General features: G+C 30.4%; 1 protein-coding gene across 10 annotated transcripts in view; it reads right to left on the bottom strand.

Moving 5' to 3' along the window:
• The window catches only part of LOC129754131 (collagen alpha-1(XVIII) chain), an 875,414-nt gene extending 869,558 nt beyond the window's left edge, over positions 1–5,856 (bottom strand). For all 10 annotated transcript variants that reach the window (XM_055750000.1, XM_055749999.1, XM_055750002.1 and 7 more), the window contains exon 1: positions 5,705–5,856. The gene's annotated coding sequence lies outside the window, so the exon portion shown is untranslated. The remainder of the gene's footprint in view (positions 1–5,704) is intronic.
• Between the last annotated feature and the right edge of the window lie 6,969 nt (positions 5,857–12,825).

Below are 12,825 nucleotides of genomic sequence, written 5' to 3'. Positions count from 1 at the left end.
CATAAATTTATTCTGCAGGAATACTGCAGATATATCAGTGAAACTTGATAGAACAAAAAACAGGAATTCGTATTAAATCCATTTTAAGCCATTACTCTGACGCATCTGTAAATAAGCATTGCATTGACACTTGCCCCAATATACGGGACAAAAGTAAATTAAGAAATTTGTTTTTGCCATCATTTTTTAATATTTGACTTTCAAAGAGAAAATAAAAAAAACGCTGAGAACTTATTAAGTGATGCAACTGATATTTTTTTAAATATTCATATTTTTGCCGCAGTAAATTTATTTAAAAAAAAAAAGAAATTGGCACTGTATCTAATACATAACTAATTTAATATATTTTTCATTACCATGATAAGTGCTGCTTTCGTCTCAAGCCGGTTAAATTTGCCTACCATCTTCAAGCAGTGGGGGACAAAATTGGAAAAGATGGGAGAGCTCCCATGGAAATTTAAGATAAAGAGCTTTTCAAAGAAGGGACCATATTTAAAAAGGTTTTTTTTTGGGTACAGAGTACAAATTTCAAATCTTGAAAAACGAGTTTAGAGATCAAGTTTCAGTAAATAATATATACCATCTTTGAATTGCAATTCAGAACTACAACTGCAGCTGTCATTTCAAAGTTGTTGGTTCTGAAGTATGATGAGGTTTGATTTAAAAAAATGCTCTCTAAAATCTAAATTTGAATAAGTTTTTACAAATTACATTTATTTCCGGAAGGTGTAGCAAAGCACAACGGGTCAGCTAGTCTATATATATAAAAATGAATGTTTGTCTGTCTGTCTGTTCCCTATAGACTCGGAAACTACTGAACCGATCATCGTCAAAATTGGCATCTGAGGGTTTTTGAGGCCGGGGATGGTTTCTGTAATAGTCAAAACTCTATCCGACTTAAGGGAAAGGGGGCTTCCATACAAAATTTGTAGTTTTTCGAAACAAATTAAAGTCATGACATCCATTTTCTCGAGATTATTTCTTCCTTTGGGCGGTTTGTTTTTCGTCTCCATGGTCGAGGCGTCGCGAGCCAACGTCGCAAAAGGATAGTAACCATGGCATAGCATACTGATCAGTGGGAATATTTTGGCGCGTATTTCTCAACCAAGAATATTTTCAATGCAAGGGGTGGCGATATGAAGCCGATTCGAATAAAACAAAAGTCATGGCATTCATTTTTAGAGATTTTCTTTTGTTTGAGGGATTTGTTTTTCGTCTCCATGGACGAGGCGTCGCAAGCAAACGTCGTCGCAAGTGGATAGTAACTAAAGCATACTGTTCATTGATCGCTGAAAAAATTTAACAATCAGGCGCCTGTTTCTCAACCAAGTACCTGCCTAGGTATGTTTCTTATGAACGTGGGGGCGATATGTAACCTAGATGTGTTTTTTTCTTGCTTAATTGCACGTGGTAATAAATGACGCCTAGATGTGACTTCCATATTTAGTTCGTGTTAATGTAGGTAGCATTCAACTTTTCATTCAAGGAACATTACAACATGTTCAAACGTTCAACTTTTTCTGTTTAAAAAAAAAAAAATTAAAAATTATGTTTTCTTCTAGAGATTGTTACTTCGGCCCAAATACACAACTGAAAGGAATTTAGAAATGAAAATGGGAGCTTTTTATTTTAAATAATTCTGAAAAAACCATCGTACTTTTTGCTAACATACCATATTCAAGTACGTACTTAACATGAAAAGTGTTTTGGCTGCATAAGAGAGACTTTTGATCCGCTTCGTTTTTGAAAAGCGAGACTTTAGGACTGATATTCAACTGGACGCAAAATTTTTATGAGAAATTTTTAGTAAACCCTTAAAGTGTTATAAACAATATTCCCTCCTCTCAACTTACACGGTGGGGCAAGGGCAAACGTCGAACTTTTAAGAAATTCATCTTCAAAATAATTCAATATGTTGGAAAGACCAGAAGGGGTATTTCGAATGTTGAAACTGAAACGGATATGGAAAATTCTTAAATGTTTTTGTAAATGAAGGTCATTCCCTTTGAACAGCATTCGTTAAAAGTGGAGTAACAATCATAAATTTATACTGCAGGAATACTGCAGATATATCAGTGAAAATTGATAGAACAAAAAACAGGAATACGTATTAAATTCATTTTAAAGCCATTATTCTGACCCATCTGTAAATAAGCTTTGCATTGACACTTGCCCCAATATATAGGACAAATGTAAACTTAAAAATTTGTTTTTGCCAACATTTTTTGACTTTCAAAGAGAAAATAAAAAAAAATGATGAGAACTTATTTAGTGATGTAACTGATATTTTTTTAAATATTTATTTTTTTTGCCGTAGTAAATTTACTTAAAAAAAATAGAAATTTGCACTGTATTTAATATATAACTAATTTAATACATTTTTCATTACCATGATAAGTGCTGTTGAGGAAAACTTCAAGCTATAATGTCTCATGTCCACGAGTTTGGAATATGGCGAAACATTTTTTTTAACATAATTTTGGCGCAAAAAGGATAGATATTTAAACTGCTTCGTACCTACTTTCTTCAAGCAGTGGGGGACAAAATTGGAAAAGATGGGGGAGCTCTCATGTAAATTTAAGATAAAGAGATTTTCAAAGAAGGGACCATATTTAAAGAGGTTTTTTTGGGTACAAAGTACAAATTTCAGATCTTGAAAAACGAGTTTAGAGATCAAGTTTCAGTAAATAATATATACCATCTTTGAATTGCAATTCAGAACTGCAGCTGCAGCTCTCATTTCAAAGTTGTTGGTTCTGAAGTATGATGAGGATTGGTTTAAAAAAAAATCTCTCTAAAATCTAAATTTGAATAATTTTTTACAAATTACATTTATTTTCGGAAGGTGTAGCAAAGCACAACGGGTCAGCTAGTATAATTATAAATGTTATCTTATTGTTTATTTTTCCCAATTTTGCCATATACAGCAATTTTTAAGAATTTTAAACCAAAATTTAATCTAAGATGTTTCTAAAACCATTAGTCCAATCGTTTTGCAGTCTTCAACAAAGTTGAAAAATGAATTGAAAATCTTCAATATAAAATACTCGAAGACTTTCTGCAACAGTATCAGTAATGGTTGTGATGTTATCTATTAAAATTTATAAAAATTGAGGAATTTAATATTGTTAAAGCTTTATATTTCCGAATCTATAATATCAAAGCAACATCTGAATCCTTGATTGAATGGAGGATAAATAATCGATTTAAAATAAGTAAATCATTTATGAATGATCGATTTCACTCAAAATCGTTCAATTTCAAAGTTTTCACACGACATTTCACAAAAACAAGAGCGGATAGACAAAATTTCGCAATCGATTCGAATTCAGATCGCCAAAATCTTCTATAAACAGTCATTTTACATTAGCTTCAAAAATGCTGTTCGACTGTAATATGAAAATACGATGGTCAAATCGTGTGCAAAATATTTGGACCGCTAGTGGGGAGATATTTTGAAAAATTTCTAACTCTTGGCAGGCACCTGGCTGGTTTCCAGTTTTTGTTTGATTTTGGGAATATAATGATTAAATTCGCCGAATTTAATTCGGACACAATCCGGGCTTCTTCAATGAAATCCGGACAACCGGGCCGGACCGGAGTTTCCTAAACTTTGTATCAAATATCCGGGCAAGGCCGTTTTGAACTAGCAATCTGTCAAGGTCAATCAGGGGCTCGGATATTCGATGATTTATATTTCTCTTTCGATAACTTGTTTTTTTACTTAATTTAAAAAAAACCAAGCATTTCGATTAGAGAGAAAAACAGTATGGAAAAACTATACAAGACGCACCAGCGGAGAAAGATGGCCATATTCATTTTATTCGCTAACTCCCCTTACACCTAAGTGTATGTGGCCCACTCAAAAAAACATGGTTAAAGGTTCTGCAAACGTGATCTTTGAAAAAAGTCCACTATTCAAAGATTTGATTTTAAATAAAATTCTGGGTCCAAAAATTTTCACAAAATTTATATATTTTATGTTTTTAAATTTTGTTTGATATAAATACTACACGCGAAAAATAAAAATTGTATCAAAATATTAAATCAGCAAGCTATTCTGCAGAAGAAAAAAATTTTAGTCCAAAAATTTTGTATTCAACTGACTAAAATATGTACCTAGCGTAAATTTTTTTTAATTTCAATGCCATCAATAAAGCGGATTCTCTTGCATTTAATCTAGAGGATTTTTACAAATTCCATATTCCAAATTTGAGCAAAATCTGATAACGGGAAGGGGTTTCACTGAATCTCAAGAATGGAAGGGTTTCTGAGGCATTGTATCCTGAAAAAGCATAAATAACTGTTTTTTTATCAAATACTTTTTTCTTTACAAATCGATTGCATGTTTTTGTTGATTTTATTAAAATTTTATTTAAGATTAACATTTCATCTGAAGACTGCAACTCAAATGGACTCAAAACAAAAAAGTTATGGCGGTTCAAAGATTGTGTTTTAATCATCAATTGTTATATGAGACGCAATGAGTAAAATGTTCTCAATGCGTGTTAAACGTAAAAGTTTGATTTGGTACATAAAAGATTGGTAGCGCTGTAAATAGCGTTAATTCTTAATTTACGTTCTGAACAGTTTACCCCTACCTACGTGTTTTTTCCACTTTTAAAATACGAAGAAAATATAAAAGATACATTTTTATTTCAATTTAAAACTTGATATCAATAAATGCCTGTTTTTACAAAATTTGAATCAATGCAACCTCCATACATAAGTTTTCTGATTTGATACCAAGTCAAAGTGAGATTTTCACACTCTAAACTTTCATTTTCCGGCATCCCAGCCGTTATACAATTCAACTCCATTCTACTCTGTATGTCTAAACTTTATTTTGCAGTTTCCAACGTCTGTGTTGGATACTTGTCTGTTTATTTCCAGAATTTCTAGTGTTCCACTTTACAGTATACTTACTTCATGTCACATTGTCACGAATCATTTTCTATTCAGTTTAACCTCACAACATATCAAAAGTAAACACAACTTCATTTAAACGTTTTATGAAAAAATATTAAATGCTTCTTTAAGTACGTTCTTAGAACATCCTTATCATTCAACACAGCTTCTCACCTTACAAAAAAATTTCCTTGTTAAAAGCTGTTTAAGTCCCAGACAACCCCAAAAAAACCTTGATAAAAGTACTTCACTCAAATTTTCTTGGCACTTTCAAGCGGATTTTCTTCAGTTTGAACTTTGTTGTTTCATTAAGCATTCTATTTTAGTTATGGCTTTTGGAAATTGTTCGGGTTGATATGTTGATACACTCCACTGATTCCATAGAATAATGATTCCAGCTCATCCTTGTTATGCATAATGAATTTTGCCAATTTTATGTTTGGCTTTTCCCTTTTATATAATGTTGTTAATCGTTTCCGTTAATGTTTCCTAAAACCCAAGAAAACGATACGATTCATTCGATGAAATCAGTCACAGTTTCTTCCACAAAACTAATTTACGAAACAATATGCATTGCATTCTTAATGACTCAAACTATGCCTTCACTGAATTTCCAACTTAGAATTTTGCATTTAATCATTCCACAGCTTCTTATAACATAGATTTTTTTCATCACAAGTTCACCATGATTCATTTACATCTTCAGAAAGCTGCCTGCCAAAACCCCTAGCATAGAAGTTGCATATCACTCTCACTACTTCCAAGATCTTCTGAACCAGCAACTGATCAAACAAACCTCCTTCTCGCGGTTTAATCACAACAATAATCCACCAACGGCGCGCCGAAACGGAAAACTAAGCCGGACAACAGGAACTCCCCGATGCGTGCCAACGGCCAAACAGACAGAAGAAAAAGAACGCCCGAAAGGTTGCCCCGATGCGACCGGTCCGAAGACACACTGTAGACTGATTCGAGACTCACTTTCTAGCGCGTTCCTTCCTTACTCGAACAGCAAGAATAAACATGCAGTCTTCTCTAACGCGTGTCGCAAGAAACTTATTTGAGTGTGCAACATGTGCGGCTCCACAATCGAGCGTGAGTTCCCCAAAACCACCCACGCCACAATCCCCAATCCCATTTGGGGGAGGAACTCCTTCTCATTTGCGGACGTCCTCTCACGGAGGAAATAACCAAAACAAGAGTCCTACTCTCCTACTCGAATCGGGTTTGTTGTTGTTGATAACCGGCATTCTCCCCTTTGCTTCGGTTGATGGGTCTGATTCGGTTGGGTGAAACTTGTTTATGTTTTGGAAATCACCACCTCGTTTTTGGACAAAGAGAGAGCGTCGCGACGCGGAAAAAGCCGGTCTTTGCGTTCTCTTTTGGCTGTCACTATGGCGTGCCGTATCTTCCTATCGGAATGGAGGAGTTTTTTGTCGGAGGAAATCGGGCAAAACAGAAGCACATGGCATGATCTCGGAGGACCGCGTGGTTGCCTTTTTTGAGTTACCAACCTACTCCGAGAAATGGGGAGAGTCATATGCAAATGAAGTTGATGTTCGCTTAAACTCTCGGCATTGGGTAAAAAATCGCATGCTGTTTTGTAGCACGACATTTTGTGTCTCAAGACACTGTGACGTTATTGAGCTTTCTCATTTGAAAAATGAAATTCGAGAAATAACCAAAAGAATTTAAATTTGAAAACATCTAACCTATAAAACATCAGAAATAACAAAAAATAAACAAGGAAAAAAAAATTTAAAAAAAATCCTCAATAACATGAAAAAAGTAAACCAAATTAAAAAGGTAAAACAAAAAACACAAGAATTGAAAAAATGAAAAATCAAACACAATCTGCAACAACCACTTTCACCAAGGAACAATATTGCTTGAAATGAAATAAAATCAACAAAAAAAAAGAGCTAAATCAAACGACCAAGAATGACAAAAATAAAAAATAAATAATTACAAAAATGACAGAAATGACAAAAATGACAAAAATGACAAAAAGGACAAAAATGACAAAAATGACAAAAATGACAAAAATGACAAAAATGACAAAAATGACAAAAATGACAAAAATGACAAAAATGACAAAAATGACAAAAATGACAAAAATGACAAAAATGACAAAAATGACAAAAATGACAAAAATGACAAAAATGACAAAAATGACAAAAATGACAAAAATGACAAAAATGACAAAAATGACAAAAATGACAAAAATGACAAAAATGACAAAAATGACAAAAATGACAAAAATGACAAAAATGACAAAAATGACAAAAATGACAAAAATGACAAAAATGACAAAAATGACAAAAATGACAAAAATGACAAAAATGACAAAAATGACAAAAATGACAAAAATGACAAAAATGACAAAAATGACAAAAATGACAAAAATGACAAAAATGACAAAAATGACAAAAATGACAAAAATGACAAAAATGACAAAAATGACAAAAATGACAAAAATGACAAAAATGACAAAAATGACAAAAATGACAAAAATGACAAAAATGACAAAAATGACAAAAATGACAAAAATGACAAAAATGACAAAAATGACAAAAATGACAAAAATGACAAAAATGACAAAAATGACAAAAATGACAAAAATGACAAAAATGACAAAAATGACAAAAATGACAAAAATGACAAAAATGACAAAAATGACAAAAATGACAAAAATGACAAAAATGACAAAAATGACAAAAATGACAAAAATGACAAAAATGACAAAAATGACAAAAATGACAAAAATGACAAAAATGACAAAAATGACAAAAATGACAAAAATGACAAAAATGACAAAAATGACAAAAATGACAAAAATGACAAAAATGACAAAAATGACAAAAATGACAAAAATGACAAAAATGACAAAAATGACAAAAATGACAAAAATGACAAAAATGACAAAAATGACAAAAATGACAAAAATGACAAAAATGACAAAAATGACAAAAATGACAAAAATGACAAAAATGACAAAAATGACAAAAATGACAAAAATGACAAAAATGACAAAAATGACAAAAATGACAAAAATGACAAAAATGACAAAAATGACAAAAATGACAAAAATGACAAAAATGACAAAAATGACAAAAATGACAAAAATGACAAAAATGACAAAAATGACAAAAATGACAAAAATGACAAAAATGACAAAAATGACAAAAATGACAAAAATGACAAAAATGACAAAAATGACAAAAATGACAAAAATGACAAAAATGACAAAAATGACAAAAATGACAAAAATGACAAAAATGACAAAAATGACAAAAATGACAAAAATGACAAAAATGACAAAAATGACAAAAATGACAAAAATGACAAAAATGACAAAAATGACAAAAATGACAAAAATGACAAAAATGACAAAAATGACAAAAATGACAAAAATGACAAAAATGACAAAAATGACAAAAATGACAAAAATGACAAAAATGACAAAAATGACAAAAATGACAAAAATGACAAAAATGACAAAAATGACAAAAATGACAAAAATGACAAAAATGACAAAAATGACAAAAATGACAAAAATGACAAAAATGACAAAAATGACAAAAATGACAAAAATGACAAAAATGACAAAAATGACAAAAATGACAAAAATGACAAAAATGACAAAAATGACAAAAATGACAAAAATGACAAAAATGACAAAAATGACAAAAATGACAAAAATGACAAAAATGACAAAAATGACAAAAATGACAAAAATGACAAAAATGACAAAAATGACAAAAATGACAAAAATGACAAAAATGACAAAAATGACAAAAATGACAAAAATGACAAAAATGACAAAAATGACAAAAATGACAAAAATGACAAAAATGACAAAAATGACAAAAATGACAAAAATGACAAAAATGACAAAAATGACAAAAATGACAAAAATGACAAAAATGACAAAAATGACAAAAATGACAAAAATGACAAAAATGACAAAAATGACAAAAATGACAAAAATGACAAAAATGACAAAAATGACAAAAATGACAAAAATGACAAAAATGACAAAAATGACAAAAATGACAAAAATGACAAAAATGACAAAAATGACAAAAATGACAAAAATGACAAAAATGACAAAAATGACAAAAATGACAAAAATGACAAAAATGACAAAAATGACAAAAATGACAAAAATGACAAAAATGACACAAATGACAAAAATGACAAAAATGACAAAAATGACTAAAATGACAAAAATGACAAAAATGACAAAAATGATAAAATTGACAAAAATGGCAAAAATGGCAAAAATGACAAAAATGCCAAAAATGACAAAAATGACAAAAATTATTAAAATTTACCAAAAATAACAAAAATGATACAAAATTTACCAAAAATGTCAAAAATGTTACAAAATTCACAAAAATCACACAAAATGTCAAAAAATTTCATTGGTTTTTTGTTGTTCATGATCTAATTTTTGTTTCATTGTTCTTTTTGTAAAAAAAAACATCAATTGTGATTTTTCTGAGTTCCTCGTGACTTTTCATGCAAAATATCAACTTAAAATTTTCTTGCTGTCATCTCAATCAAGGATGAGCAATAGTCTGCTGCAAATTTGATTATTTGCTCACATATGTTTTTTCGATGTCTTTTGGGTCATCAAGTATTAGTTTAAAATTTGAGATGATTTGATTGACTTCTGAGTTAGCGCAACGCGTGTGAATTTTGTATGGAAATTTGTATGGAAGATTAAATTTATGACTATTTAATCATCCAGAAAACTCAAAACAGCTTGAAATGCAGTTTTTCTTTGATTATTGGCTTTGCTTATTCTTAAGCTTCATTTTTTAATAACATGATAATAAGCTAAGCTTTTCACGAAAACAGTTTTTAAAATTTCAAAATAAAACAACCTTAATTCAATGAAAATTATTTATGAAAGGCAGGTTTTGTTGACTACACAGTAAAAATTATTTCCTGTAAAATTACGCAAATGTCCTGTATCAAAAAGAGGCAGAACATTTACTGTAATTTTACAGGTCGACTACATGATTACGTGACATTTAATTTTTTGTGTACAACTTTTTTACAGGACATTTGCTGTAATAATAAATGAATTCTCGTTATTTTTCAAGAGAAACAATTTAAATTATAGGTTTTGTTAAGGGGGGGGGTAGGGTCTAACGGGTATAAAAAAACACCATTTTCACGATTTTTTTCTAGAGCTATCGTTCAAACAAATGTATTCAAATTTTGTGCATTATACAAAGCATTGTTAAAAGAACTTTTAGTAATTTTTTCGTAGAAAAATATTGAAAAATGGACCGGTGACGGAGCATTTTCGAGGATGCCTTTTAGAAAACAGGATTTGCGGTGGACACTGTATCTCAGCACAGAATCATCTGAAGTCAAAAAATCAGAGCAAAACATTTTTAATAGATGTTTTTCTGGACCCCAACGTTTTTATTTAACTTAAAAATATTTTTATGAAATTTTTGTGGCTGTTTGAAGTAAAAACTACGATTTTTCACTAAAAAATCCGCCATTTTTCACCTCTAAAATCTCCCCAAAGTAAAAAAATCAAAAAAGAAAAACGTTGGGGTCTGGTATTTTATATGTAGAAAATATGTTCCAAATTTGAAAAGAATCGAATAAGTAGTTTTCAAATGACGATGTCCACGGACTTTAAAAATGTGCTTTCGAGAAAAACGCGTTTGAAGTTTCTGCTCTTGCTTTCTTGCAGTATTAGATAGGAGGAGATAAAGGCCTATAACTTCTACAGTTTTGCTTCAATTGACTTGAAAATTTGACACAACATTCTTGAAATGTTTTACAATAAGAAAATAAAAAAATAAAAAAATCGATTTTTTTAAAGTGTTAGACCCTACCCCCCCCTTAATAACAGGTGATTTATTTTAAAGGTGGCAGTTTTCAGTGACACGTAATAGTCAAATTTTTTTCTGTTTAGAGCTTTCAAAAATTTTAAAAATATTTATGTTTCGGTAAAACAAATAAAAAAATTATTTTTTATTTTCATCCGACGGTTTAACAGCTTTAAACTGAGCAGTCAAAAACGCTACACTGAAAAAACATTTTGACGATTTCGTGTCACTGAAAACTGCAACCTTTAAAATAAACAACATGTAATTAACAAAACCTGTAATTTTGAATTGTTTTCCTTGAAAGTTAACGAAGATTCATTTATTATTACAGCAAATGTCCTGTAAAAAAGCTGTACACTAAAAATTAAATGTCACGTAATCATGTTTTCGACCTGTAAAATAACGGTAAATGTCCTACTTCTTTTTGTTACAGGACATTTGCGTAATTTTACAGGAAATAATTTTTGCTATGTAGAATTAAAACAATGTATTTCGAAATATTTTCTTTTGCTTAACATCGAATATCTTTTCTGGGGCTTAAGTAAGGTTTAAGGTTTGTTTACATAAAATTTACATTTGCATTTTTTTTGAAGTTTTCAATACATCTCTGGTAATTTGATGAATGAATAAAAAAAATTATTATCCCATGCAAAACTTAAACTCGGTACGCTAATTCAGGACTGGATGAATTGTTTCCAAAATTTTTATTGTTATTTGTGGTTATAAAACAAAACAAAAAAAAATTATGGGAGGTGTGAAAATGTATAAATTATAAATTTGCATACTAAGCTTGCAGCGGTCTAGTGAGCAACCTTTCCAAATATATCAAAAAATATTTTCTGAACTTGGCTGAAAAAGCAGCTTGTAATTAAATACTTCATAAGACGCTAGTTAAACATGTTAAAAAGAATGGAAAACAACTAAATACGAAATTACTGAAAAGGCTGCAAAACCGTTCCTTAAAAGTATAAATTACAATTTTTTCCATAGTTGATGTCTTTTAAATACGTGATCTTACTCGAAAATAAATCAATCACTACGTAAAACTGAATCACAAAATGATATTTTTATTTTCAAGTTATACTTATAATATAAGTTGCTGTTGTTTTATTCAAATTAAAAATGCAATTTAAAACCTTTTGGACTGTTATTTTAGGTTAAAGGATGTTGAAAAGAGTTTCCCCCTTATTCTGCGCCGCGCGTGAGGTGACGATAGTCGAGTCACCCTAGTCACCCGATTCCAGTAGTCACTTTAGGTGGAAAAAGTCTTATAGAATGAACTTTTTGAGTTCTTATCCTAATCTAGTAGTCAGCTGGGCATGAACCTCTGTCACATCGGCTTCGGAAATAAGGTGACAAGACTCACGTGGGTACGACTCGACTCGACTATTGTCACCTCACGCGCGGCGCAGAATAAGGGGGAAACTCTTTTCAACATCCTTTAACCTAAAATAACAGTCCAAAAGGTTTTAAATTGCATTTTTAATTTGAATAAAACAACAGCAACTTATATTATAAGTATAACTTGGAAATAAAAATATCATTTTGTGATTCAGTTTTACGTAGTGATTGATTTATTTTCGAGTAAGATCACGTATTTAAAAGACATCAACTATGGAAAAAATTGTAATTTATACTTTTAAGGAACTATTCGATGAAGTTGTCAAACAAGTTGTACATAGTCGTACAATACAATTCAAAAAGTGAAGTTATAGACGTAACAATGAACAAAACATAATTAAAAAAGGCATCTAAAATAACTTCATACAACAACAAAACAATAGCTTACATAAGTTTTAAGTAGTTTTAAGTATTGTAGTCTACTAAATTTGACTTAATAAATAAATAAATGAATAAATAAAAATTGGAATGCTTAATACTGAATATAAATCAGAGCTTCCAACGCTTAGTTTAGTAGTCATTCAAATTCACGATTGCATCGAGTTCAACAGCCATTTACTTATGACAGATTCTCTTTACATTTCTCCCCATTTCTATACGCTTTTAATATGTATTGAGAAACTCCATATCGGGGAGTTTTTTTTTTTTAATATAA

The sequence above is a fragment of the Uranotaenia lowii genome, chromosome 3 (assembly GCF_029784155.1).
Source record: "Uranotaenia lowii strain MFRU-FL chromosome 3, ASM2978415v1, whole genome shotgun sequence".
Classification (NCBI taxonomy): Eukaryota; Metazoa; Arthropoda; class Insecta; order Diptera; family Culicidae; genus Uranotaenia; species Uranotaenia lowii.
Note: the sequence above shows the minus strand (reverse complement) of the source record. Positions and strands in the feature narration are given on the sequence as shown.